Below are 13,832 nucleotides of genomic sequence, written 5' to 3'. Positions count from 1 at the left end.
TATATTAATTTTATTAAGTCTTTAATAATTATAGTTTTATCAATATTCGGATGATAATGAACATGAATATCAAATTATTCCAACAAAACTAAACACTTCAATAATAATTTTAAAGTGTTATTTATTTTAAATTATTAGTTTTATCATCCTTACCCTTAAAATCGTAGAAGGATCTAGAATTTGTAATGGATGGCTAAGATCACAGGATTTCTCCCTATGTCCCCCTGTAGACTATACAAACCTAAATTGTGTGCGGCAGTGTAGTCATCTGTTTCCAATAAACCCAAATTAATTTTCCATAACAACTCATTCTTTGTAATTCAATTCATGTAAGATTTTTTCTTGAGAACTCATAAAATTTTTGTTATGATTTTTATTGTAAACTTTAGACGCATTATGTAAGCATCTGGTTGTTGTAGATGAGTATTGATGCAAGTCTTGTCACAACAGCGGGTGAGAATGGGGAACGAGATGTCCCTAATATGTTTGGTTGTGGAGTAGGTATGAACATAGTTGACTATAATTTTTTTCGTTGAAGGGATTAATAAATTAATAGTAATAAAATTTTGATCCAAAGTACTTTTTATTCAATTATATATGTTATTGAGAACTAGAAAATTATATATCTAACTATGATTTTTTTTGTTTTGCAAGTGTGTTGTTATCATTAGAAATAACTTGGTAAACAATGAAGATTATGTTCCAATTAATTCAGAGGTAACCCTGCTGCCCTGTACCTGAGACTTCTAGCTTCCCTTACATCTTCTGGGAGCTGCCCATCTTGGATAAACTTCAGTATTGGCGTCATCCATGTGTTAGCAACTTCTTCTTCGATCTTCATCATGTCCTCCCTAAACTGAGTTATCCTTTGCACTTCTAATACACTAGGCTTCTCCTGGACACAGAAGTGGATGGTCCCTAGAAGTTTGGTGTCCGTTTTGGAACTTGCCTTGGCCAATGCATCAGCACCTTCATTTTTCTCTCGGGGAACTTTCTCCAAATGCACTTCCTTGAACTTTTTCATCAACTCCTGAGTGAAGGTCATGTTCAAGTTCGTTCTCCATCCACGAGCCAAGAACCCCCCATTCACTTGATGCACCACCATCATAGAGTCACTATAGACTATTAGATTCCTAGCCTTCATCTATATTGCTAAGGACAAGCCATTTATCAATGCTTCATATTCTGCATCGTTATTAGTTGCCGGAAATCCCAAATATATTGCACTCAACAAGCGGCACCCCCCGGGACTGACCAAGACTATTCCAACCCCGGCTCCGTCTGAATTAACAGCTCCATCTACATGCAAATTCCACCATGAATCGTCCTCTACCAAGAGACCATCGATGGCTTCAATACCTGGACTATATGGCACCATTGCCCACTCCTGGGTGTCATCCTCAAACTCGAGCAAGAAGTCGGCTAGAGCTTGGCCTTTGATTGTAGTTCTTGGCTTGTAATCTAGATCAAACTGTTCTAGCACAACATCGAAACAAATAAAAATCAATAAATATAATAAAACACGTTAAAAAAAGTAATAAGATGGGAGTCATATTCAAACATGATTTTATTAAGTACAAATATATCGCTTAAGACTTTTTTGGGAAAAATTAGAAGACTTGTATATGCCTCCGAATGTGTTTTTTGGTGAGAAAAGGTTTGTGAAAACATGACAAAAGTTTAAAATAATAATTATTATTAGAATAAGACAAATATAACTATTTTTAAGTAAAAGTAATGTTTTTAATGATTTTAAATCAATGATGCAAAAATATATGACAATAATAATTTTATTAATATTTTTAATTAATATATATTAATAACTTATCATTTGACAAAATTGTACATATTGATTCCAGCACTCAACCAAACACATGATATCAGATATGATACCTCAAACCCATACCAGCTTAACCCGATTCCTCATTCCAACCCTTGAACCAAACGACCGATACCAAATGGTGTGGCCACGTTAAAGAGAGAGCGGAATGAAAAAAGCTGATTGTCAGCTTGGCGTGCATAACATAGCAAGCAAGCATATTGAGTGCGTGTCTTAATTCCTTTAATCAATGCAAATCCCAATCTCAAGTACTGTCCAAAGTAACCATCACTTCTTTTTCACTTTTATCACAAATATCACTTATCAAACATTAAGTCCTGTCCGAATATTATTTCTAGTGTTTTAAACATTTTGTTTAATCTAAAACATGTACATTGAGGAAATATCTGAATACAGAAAGCGGTGGTGCTGGTTTTTTCATAACCGGTAAAGTGTGATGCCCTTAAGCAGCAAAAGCAACTTTTAATCTTTTTAGGTGTGTGAATATACTTGTTTTGCTGCTGTTGGTTGGATTACTTTAGTTCTCACTGGAAAACCATTTGTGTCTTTTAATGCGACTTAAATTTGTCTTGGTGGGCAGTGCCTTTTTGCATGCTTTGTTGGTTTGTGTGAAAATGTATGCTAATATTTGCTTTTATCTGAATACTGAATAACCCATACCAGCTTGATTAAGTAGTTAGACTACAAATAAAAATTCAGCTCAAGCATGAGAATGGGGTCAGACGACCCGGATATAGATGATGGAGCTCCATCTTTTGGTGAAAAGACCATAATGTGCGTGAAAAAAACTGCACGTAAAAGAGGTTGAGGGTCAGTTACAGTAATTTGATAAAAGCCAATGCTAGTAAGCTTTGAGAATATATTGAATTGAATATTGATTGATATTGATACTGATATTGATGACTAACCTTACATATAAAAAAGAGTGACTTGGCAGTTTTTGTTTGGAAGAAGCGCCTATAGTTCTCTCTTATAAGGCCCATATTCTTGTATTTTATAACAAAAATTAAGAACATCTCTAATTACAAATAAACTATCTCTAGTGTTCTCAAAATCCTAGGAGGGGCAAAGATCAAGGGATTCATTTTCCAAATATTTTTTTGTTTATCTTATGCTTAGCCCGTTCAATTTCTTCATAAATTCATCAATACATACACACACATATATAATCATCATATATTGCCTTTTATTTTTAAATTTAGTTTATATGTTATGTTAATAAATCAAAGTCATATATATTATTTTTTTTGACGAAAAGCGAAGAATTTAATAAATAACTGAAACCTAGCAGAGACAAACACTCGAACTGTCAATTACAACCTGATTAATAAACAAAAAACGAGCTAAACATGTAACCGCTTTGTTTTCAGATTGCTTAACAAATAAAATAATTAAATTCTTTAAACTAAAAAGTTTTACAATCAAATCTCGAACAGTCTAACCTACATCAGTTGTGAACATAGTAGCATCGCAATTGACCTTCACATAAGCAGCAGCATCGTAATATAATATAAATATATTATAGTTTTTGTCCGATACTCCCTCTGTCCCATTTAATTTTATACGTTTCTTTTGAACTGCTGACCGACACGCATTTCAATACTCTTATAAAATATAATTCCATAACTTATTTTTGAAATTTTTCTTTCCTCAATAAAAATCTAACATCCAAACTTTAATTCAGAAAAAGAAAATTTTAAAAATAAATTGCACAACTACATTTTACAACAAAATTAAAATCCGTGTCGCGTCCCATCCCCAATGATTACTATGCAGGGGGACGGAGGGAGAGGATAAATGTTAACTTTCTTTTAGCAATGTTTTTCTTCTTATTTTCTTCCTGCAATATTTCCTTTCTTGTGCCAGATACAAAAAATTGAGATTTAGTATCCAGTAAAACCCTTCCCTGTTCTCTCTGGTTCGTAACTTTTTTAATTACCTTGCATTGTTTGACAATAGAATCTATATATTTTTGTTCATATATATAATCTTGCTCTTGTGTATATAATCCCCACCAATTCAGAGTTCTAATATGAAGAAGCGTGGTTCTACTTCTACACCAACTGTGGCCTTAAACCCTATGAATGAACCTGCAGAGACCATGAATCCATCATCTATAGACTCAGCGGCTTCGGATGAGCAGAGAAATGAGAATCCTATATGTCAGCATTTCTCAATGCCGTATCATTGTTTCCTTTGATTATGATTTACATTTGAGTACATTTTATATGCATATAGATGTGGATGGAGCTTTGCAATTTTTTTGCCATTGTCCTCCAATCTCGGTTTACAAAGTATTTTGCAAAATATTATGTTATGATTTTTTATTGAATATAAAATTGGTACAAATTGACGTCTCCTAACTAACACATTAAGGTATAGGAAGCGGAGGCTACCTACATGGTATTTTGCCATTGTCCTCCGGTCTCTGTTTACATAATATTTTGCAAAATATAATGTCATGATTTTTTGTTGAATATAAAATTTGAACGAATTGACTGTCTCCTACTAAGGTATAGGAAGCACAGGCTACCTACATGGTATTTGGGGAGGGTGTTGGGGTTGTATTCAATTTTTAGATCAATAAACATCTCCTACTAGTCTACTACATATTAAGATATTGGAAGAGTAGGTTGTTTAACATGGTACTCATTTGGGGAGGGTCTCGGAGATCTATGTAATTGCAATATTAGAAGCAATTAAGGCTTATTGAGAGAGTTGGTCATCGAACAATTTGAATATTATTAAAAGGCATAATAGTATCTTCTTGACAAATTTATCTAATGTGTGTTCAGTGGATATGTGGCTGAAATGAGGAATAGAAACCCGCACGCTTGCATGATGCATCCCCTTCGATGGTACAAGTGAAAATACATGGGAGATGCTGCGAGGATCACTTGATCCCTTCTACCACTAGTACTGCTGCTGACGAAAGATTAACTGCAGATAGACGACTTCTTTGCATTTATGTATTCCTGGAACTAAAGAAAATTCGTCATTTGAAGTAGAGGTATATGAACTTAGTTGTATCCTGTTTTAGATATTCTGTTTATTATATGCATCGTCTAACAACTCCACCTCACTGTCTTATCTCAGTTGTTATCTATCTGAAACACAAGTTAATTTTGGACAGAATCTCTTGGAGGAGATGCTATTGAATCACTTGTCGAGGCCATAAACATGGTTGATAGTGATGGAAAAAGATAAATCCCTTACGGTAGTGACCTAGAACTACTGGAAACCTATGTTACTCAGACTCGGGTACGGAGTGTCGGATACGACACATATCCGAGGGTCGGACTCGGCAATCTTAAAAAATTAGGACACGGGGACGCTGTCCGAATTTTGGACACGGGTACGGGGACACGTAAAATTTAAATAAATAACTTAATTTTCTATAATTATTAATATTGTTTTTTATCAGTTTTCATTATTATTTCTAGAAACAAAATAAAAAGATAGATTTATTTGATAAAAAATATTCAGTGCCTCGAGATATGTGTTAAAACTTATAAGTACAATATAATAATAAATGAGGTATTGTTTCTTTTGTGCGAAGTACAGCTGGCCAGCTACCACAGATGAACGTGGACAACACAATGTCCAGATACATGTATCATGCAATACAACCTATACACACATCCATATGTCTTCTTTTAAAGTATGTCTTTTTCTTATCAGTCTTCATCTCCCGCTTCTTCATCTCCTACTTCTGGTCTATTTTATATTTTTATTTCTTCTCATACCACCCGTTGACTAAGTGAAGAGTAAGTGATTTAATGGGTCTCCCATTAGTTGGGCTATAATCACATAGGAGGGAATAGATGAGATAGGCCCAATAGATAAAGCTCATGTTGAGGTCATCATCTTGGATGACAGTGATGATGAAGGTGTACTTCAAAGAACCCGTTCACAGAAGCAAGAGCTCACAAGGGTGAATGAAAAGGCATGATCAGGAGTAAGTATCACAACTCATACTCTTCAAGAAGCAAAGAAAAGGCCTTCTTTAGACAAAGGTAAAAATATCATGACTGACGTTCAAGGTAATGGCAGACTTTTCATGCTCTTTATCCAACAAAGCTCTATTTAATCTCTAACACAAGTCGACTTGGAACAGTTAGTATTGCATGAGACCTTGATAATGTAGGGAAGAAAAACACTGCTTGTCAAAGTAATTTAACCACAAACTCAAATCAGTTCAAATATACTTGACAAATATTCTTCCAAGCTTGCAAGAAAATTGCAGGACCCCGAATTTAATAGCACATAAAGTGAATGGAATCAAAACATAAGCAGAAAATTAATAGCAACTAAAGTAAGCTGTAAAATGAATGAAGACAAGCAAGGACACAACACTACAATTTTTACATGCAGGAAAGCCTCTCCAAATCGAAGTGTGGAAAAACCACGGGACCTCTGTCCACCAAAACTCTTCAATAATCAACAAGGAATGAGTACAAGAGAGTCTACAAACATCAAATATGATGATACAACAGCCCAAGAAGTATAAAACTTCAAGAACGATACAATGAGGATGAAATAAAAAGGATTGAAATCACCTAAAAATTGAAGGCCTGTATCTTGGAAACCTCCAGTTAAAGTTTCAGCACAATCCGACCACAAATGCCTTCCTGATGATTTTTCTGAAGCTAGACGAGTGAAAAATATTTCTCCCCAGACAATGCCCTCTCCTCTATTCTGTCAGCTGATGTTTTTATGTCCCTTGGACTTCTGGTTTATTTTATATTTTTATTTCTTCTCATACCACCCGTTGACTAAGTGAAGAGTAAGTAATTTAATGGGTCTCCAATTAGTTGGGCTATAATCACATAGGAGGGAATAGATGAGATAGGCCCATCAGATAAAGCTCATGTTGAGGACATCATCTTGGATGACAGTGATGATGAGGGTGTACTTCAAAGAACCCATTCACAGAAGCAAGAATTCACAAGGGTGAATTAAAAGGCATCATATGGAGTAAGTATCACAACTCATACTCTTCAAGAAGCAAAGAAAAGGCCTTCTTTAGACAAAGGTAAAAATATTTTAACTGAAGTTCAAGGTAATGGTCAGACTTCTCACACTCTTCCGCTAATTAATTCCCTATTTAATGGTTTTTAAAGTCTCTTTAACAGTTACAGGAAAAGAGGTAAGAGCATCTCCAATGGCGTTGGTTATAATCGTTGACTAAATTAGACCAGGAAGACATTATGTAAAATTTGCTGAACCTGTGAGACACTGTGCTTCAATGGTATTGGCTATATTGGTTGGCTATAATTTAAAAATAGTATATATGTTATTAATATTTAGATTGTTATAAATAGAATATATCAGTTTAATATAGTAATAAATAATATTTAATCAGCGGGAATGAGGAAAATAAATTGCGGGAGATGACGTGGAATTTACTACAGATCTGTAGTGGTTCGACAAATATAGTCATCCATAGGAGGATGGCTATAATTATACACAAGGGCTTGTTGTGGTTGGAGTTCCATTTTTTGTGAACATTGGCTATAAAATTTAATTTTGGAAAGCCACCTAGACTTTAGCTAAGGGCTTGGGAGGGTTGGAGATGCTCTAATCAGACCTCAAGGGAGCGAAAAGGCAAAGAGATCTTGTCCTTTCTTTCCAAATAGAGAAACAATTTCAAGAAAGCAAACAAAAGCTCTTGGGAAGTCATCTCGACCTTGTGGACATACCTCTGCACAAGTGTGCGATGTTACCTTTTTAATTATTAATGATGATTGATTATACATTGAGAGTTATGTACGATGATAGGATCTTTTGCTCAGCACCTGTTGCCCCGGAGCAGAAAAAAAAAATGGTGGGAAATCAGTGTGTTTCGGTTCAGACATTGATCACTAAGGACAACAATATTTCAGCCATGAGCTCCTCGAGCCTGATGGAAGTGGCAAGTTCTTTGGAAGGCCCTTTAGTTCCAAGGGAACCATAAGTTTAGTAGCTGTCAAAAACCACAATATCCTAGCAAGTAGACATTGACAACTAATAGAGTAAAATCAGATTTTGAGTTATTGTACCGAAATGATTAATCCCTTAAAAATTAAAATTAAAATTGATTTTCTATATTACTGAAGAATGACATCATGTAGTTATGTTAATATATGTAGCCACATAATCTCACATCATATGATGAATAATATATATACAGAAGAGGAGGAGGAAAACTAACCTAACAAAAGAATAATAAATAAAATGTTTGACTTTTTACATGCAACCAGATATGTAAAATTATTAGTGTATGTTTCCTTGTATGTCCAAGTCTTTGATTCCTTATGTTTATTAAACATTTGTTTCATAGAATGAAATAATTGTAATGTATGATATGAATATATGATATTGGATGAAAGTGTAATACAAAGAAATCCAGATTAACTAATGAATTTAAAATAGAAAAAATTGGGCAAATATAAATTTACAATATTTTCTACTTATTAATAAAAAATAAAACACTAAAAAGGCTGAAAATGTGATCAAATATTGAAAATCACCACGAGAAGTTCTCATGCAAATTACAAAATAAAAACATATTTGTGATCCCAAAATTTCAACTATAATGTTACAACGTTTTTTTAATGTGTACCCATGGGTAACCAATAAAAATCAACCACCTAATTAAAGAGTCATTGTTAGTGTCTGCCAGTTGAAAATCCGAATGTTAAAATCATCCAAACATTCTTACATAACTTTAGTTTTAATAAACAAAAATCATAACAATGATAGTTCAATATAAGGATGAATGATAACTTTACATAAAAACTCATACCCTAGTTGTAACATTTTCTCAAATACGAATATCCTCTTTGATATCACCAACAATAGGTGAAACCAGTCCTTAAAGCATTTCGATTCGGCAATAAATAGGTATTAAGCAATTTTTAAGGTTAATGAGCTATTAAGCGAATTAAGTCAAATAAGTGGTCAAATTGATGTTGAACCTGTTGAGTTTAATATTTAAAAAAATTTAGATGAATATCTATATATTGGTATAAACAGATCTCAAAGCTATAATATATATATATATATATATATATATAGAGAGAGAGAGAGAGAGAGTGTCTCACTCCAATAGAAACCTCCTTATTCTACAAACTGGAAACTATCACTAAATTCCAAAGAAAACATCACTAAATTCTTAAACAACCCCACTTTTTCCTTGTTCTTCTCCAACCCAACATCTGCCTCCACCCACTCCAGCAGCTTCACCCCGCCACCCCCGCCAAGTCTCTACTGCTCTCTCCACCTCCGTCCCGCCCGCACCTTCATAACCACCACCTCTATGTCGGCCTCCATTATTTATATCACCACCAAATCCAACCCCCCCCCCCCCCAACCGCCCCACCTCCACCTCCACCTTCGTCATCACCTCCATCTTGATCTTCCTCACCTCTAGTACCGTCTGCCCAGCTTAATGCCAAATTCAATTTCAAATCTTTGCCAAAAACTACCGGACAAACTGCAAACAAGCCTGCCAGTCCAAGCCCAAAACCACCCAGTCCAATTACTAACACGAGCGCAATTCATACGGTTGACTTCGAACCCGCTAATTTAAAATTAAAAAAAGAAACTATACACACATATACATGCAGAACGGTTACTACTTTTGCACCACTTTCTCGCACTGTTCATCTCTCTCTCAAACACAGGTTAATCACTAAAAACTCATATAATTTGCTTTTTTTCTTCGATTTCTTGCGTTTTTGCAACTCTTACAAGTTTATGATCTTCGTTTTGAACAAATTTTGCAGAAAATCAGAAAAATCGCACTGCACATAGCGTCCTACTACTCAAACTGAAGGAGATTACCTTCAAATTCTTCAAATAGGTACGTATCACACTCTAAATCTCGTATTGTAGTTATTATACTGCTATATTATCCTTGCATGCTAGTGCGATCAATTTTTCTAGGGTTTTAGTTTTAAATTTAATCAAAACTAACTAATTATGTTTATGTCTTCTCAAAACAACAACTAGTTGTCTAAAATAACTCTGTGAAAGCAAAAAAAATATATGGTTAGGACTAGAGGAGGAATGTTATTTAGGGCTTCGTAATTTTTCATTTTTATTTGCAAAAATTTGTGCTCTTAAACTGTTTTTCTATTGATTTACATTTTCAAATTGGAAATGTATATGTCAAATTTTATGATATATATAAGTGTAATTAGTGATTAGTGTATCTATTGTTGATTTCATGCTGATTAGTGATCAGTGTTAATAATTTTAAGTCAATTTGTGGTTAATTAATGTTAATTACAGATTACTTATTGATTTAGTCATTAGTGCTTGTGATTTATGTTCGTTTAATCTCAAAATAGTATTTGACTTCTTGTGCTTGTTATTTAGTCGTTAGTGTCTGTGATTTATGTTCGTTAGTGTCAGTCATTAGTGCTTGTGATTTTGTGGTGATTTAGTTTGTATCTCATTTGTATGATTCGTATCAATGTTTGCTGAGGTTTTGTGGTACTAGTGATTTGTTGTCATTTTATCATGATATAGTATTAATTATACTAGCCTTTAACCCGTGCGAAGCACGGGCGGGTATAGAATTCGTAATTTATTAATTATAATATAAATTTTAACATCATCTTATTAGTATTTTAGTATTAATGAATTAGATTTTAACCAGATTATATTTACCAACTGATTACATTTTTTGGACGACTACGAATTATACAAATATCGGTTTATTATAATATAGTATATAAATAATATATAAATTATATTTAAAAGAATAATGATGGAGTTTTTTTTATCTTGTATTACATCACAAGTGTTTGTAATTTGAACGGTATAAAACTCTTTAATATTGTAAGAGTAAGAGAAGTCTACATGTGACCGATAACTACATAGAGGAGATAACCAAACCAAAATTTTGTACGACTACAAATTAAACCTATGTTGCCTTATTATATTATAGTATAGTATAGTATAGATAGCCTTTAACCCGTGCGAAGCACGACGGGTATATAATTCGTAATTTATTATTTATAATTTAAATTTTAATATCATTTTATTAGTATTTTACTATTAATGGATTGAATTTTAATTAAATTATATTATTCAACTAACTATATTTTCTTTCGATTAGTTAAAAATGGACAAACCCTAATATATATATATATATATATATATATATATATATATATATATATATATATTAGGATTTTAGTACATTTAATCTGAATTTAGTACACGTAGATTTAAAAATAAAAAAATCAAAAAATTCTAATCTTTTCCAAACATAGCCATCGTGTAATACTTTTGAAAGATTCAGTAATCTAATCAATCGAATTTCAACGTAATTTTGTAATCTTGGTTTTTTCGACAATAATAACTTTTAAGATTAGAGTTAGAAAGAGTTATGTAATGATTATACTGAAATAGAACACGTTAAAATTAAAAAGAGTTATATGAAGTTTCTTGTTGAAAAAAGATATTAAAAATTGTATATTTATAATTTTATTTATAACATCATTATAATTTTTTTTAATGAGATATTATATGATAATGTATTGTTATATATGAGGGTTTTTAGTATTTGAAACTGTTTATTCTTGTAGTACCAAATGGAGAGTACCAAACAAAAAATATAACTAAACCTTCGACTACAAATTATACCATGTTGACTTATTATAGTATAGTATAGATGAGTGATCAGTAATATATTAAAGTTATGCAACTTTAGCTTACTCGGTATTTGACTTGATAACATGTATTTTGTAGTGTGCAGTGCTCTGTAGTAGTCTTCTGCATAATGCTAATGTTCTGTGTTTTTGCTACTTGTTGCCATATACACACATGCTCTCAAAAATACAGTAGATCATAACTCTATACCAAGTGTATTACCGGTAATACAGTAGATCATAACTCTTTAGTGACATGAAATGTTTTACAGTTGCATTTGAGATTTGCTATTTAATTAAACAAGACCAAGATACTTCAGAGTTAGAAATTAAGTACAGATAATAGGATATTTAAACTACTAGACAATATCATAACTGTGTTGTAACTGTGTTGTTGGTGAGCTTTAGAAACTTGTAATTGATTATTTCTTTACATTTGAGATTTGGTAATACCTGATTGTTGGAAATTAAGTACAGAATACTATAGGCCAAGACAATATGATATTCAACGTACTGGAAAAAATCATGACTGTGTTATTGTTGATGTTTAAAACCTTGGTAATTAATACTTCATATATTAAGGATTATTGTATATTAATGAATATTGATTTATACATTAGTGAGTATTAAGTAAACTTTCATTGTTCTGTTCCTAAAGAGAGTTATATGCTACATTCACATATGTGCTTTATATTAAGATATGTTAAATAAGTTGGTTTTTCAACTCAATGCTGCTTTTTCCCCTTCATCCGTTTAGTTGCTGGACATTTATGTAATTAGATTGCTAGCTTACGTGTTTTCAATATATCACCAGTTTCATTATGAGTACTTGTGTAATTTCAGAAGTTCTTCTGAGCAAACTTTTCACGGAGAAGTAATAACTGAGAAAGGCACGACAACTCATGATACTGTATTTAATATATCTAGAGGCTCCCGGGCCTTTATCAATGCAGAGGAAGCTGAAAGGTTGTTAGAAGAACCACTGAGTAGGCAAGGAAATAGGTATACAAAGATTTGTTTCAGCAATCGTAGTTTTGGGTCAAATTCTGCTCGTGTTGCTCAACCCTTTTTGGCACCTCTTAAGGATCAACTGAAAGAAGTCGATTTACCAGATTTTATTGCAGGAAGACCAGAGGACGAAGCTATTGAAGTCATGAAAATGTTTTCATCTGTCCTGGATGGTTGTGAACTAAGGTATCAGAACTTATCTGATAATTCATTGGGAGAAAAGGGTGTAGGGGCATTTGAGAGCCTCTTGAAGTCACAGCGTAGCCTAGAGGGGCTTTATCTTATAAATGATGGTATTTCAGAAGCTGCTGCACGAGCTGTGTGTGAATTGATACCTTGCACTGAGAAATTAAAGGTGCTTCAATTTCATAACAACATGACAGGGGATGAAGGCGCAATTGCCATCTCAGAACTTGTGAAACATTCTCCTGCATTAGAAAATGTCCGGTGTTCTTCCACAAGGGTTGCCTCTGAAGGGGGAGTTGCTTTGGCTGAAGCACTTGGAACTTGTAACAATCTGAAGAAGCTTGATTTACGTGACAATATGTTTGGTTTAGAATCCGGACTTGTTTAATTAAAGCACTCCCCGGATGTCCTAATCTTAATGAACTCAACCTCAGCTACCTCAATCTAGCAGATGAAGGGTGCATAGTTCTTGCTAATGCTCTCAGGGAGTCTGCTACTTTACTCAAAGTTCTAGAGATATCTGGAAATGAGATTACTGCCAAAGCAGCTCCCGCTCTGCCAAGCCTAATAACTTCACAACGTTTGCTGATAAAACTAAACTTGTTTGAAAATGAATTGAAGGATGAGGGTGTTGATGAGATCAAGGATATGTTCAAAGCTCTTCCGCTATGCTGGCTTCATTGGATGATAATGATCCTGAAGGGAGAAGATTATCAGGAGTCTGATGAAGACGGTGATGAAAATGAACTTGAATCCTAACTCAAGCGCCTTGAAATCAAACACGAGTAGTTACAGCACATCATCCATATCAGCATTATCTCCTCTACATGCTGTTCTAGATTCCAGTCTGCATACTTACATAAGCTAGTACCAGATTATGCAACATAGATGTAGCAAACTCTTTTACGAGTAAATTAGGACCCAACATTTAGCTTTCTAGTTCCCAGGACGTTGGTTTGTTCTTGAATATGCTCGTTCATGATTTACAGTAGCCACATATTAGAACTAGCTTAAATTATCATTGTTTTTGTCCCCAGCAAAATTTTCTTTGTTGATGTTGTATAGTACAGATGAACTTCAATTCTCTGCCGCGTACTCGCATCTGCGGAAATTTGTTCTGTTTACACTTTATCATTGCGAAATTACTCTGTAGA

The 13,832-nt window shown here is 33.5% G+C and overlaps 1 pseudogene; it reads left to right on the top strand.

Annotated features, from left to right (window-relative positions):
• The first annotated feature begins 3,872 nt into the window (after positions 1-3,872).
• LOC108203484 (RAN GTPase-activating protein 2-like) lies at positions 3,873-13,619 on the top strand (annotated as a pseudogene).
• Positions 13,620-13,832: the final 213 nt, after the last annotated feature.

The sequence above is a fragment of the Daucus carota genome, chromosome 4 (genome assembly GCF_001625215.2).
Source record: "Daucus carota subsp. sativus chromosome 4, DH1 v3.0, whole genome shotgun sequence".
Classification (NCBI taxonomy): domain Eukaryota; kingdom Viridiplantae; phylum Streptophyta; class Magnoliopsida; order Apiales; family Apiaceae; genus Daucus; species Daucus carota.
Note: the sequence above shows the minus strand (reverse complement) of the source record. Positions and strands in the feature narration are given on the sequence as shown.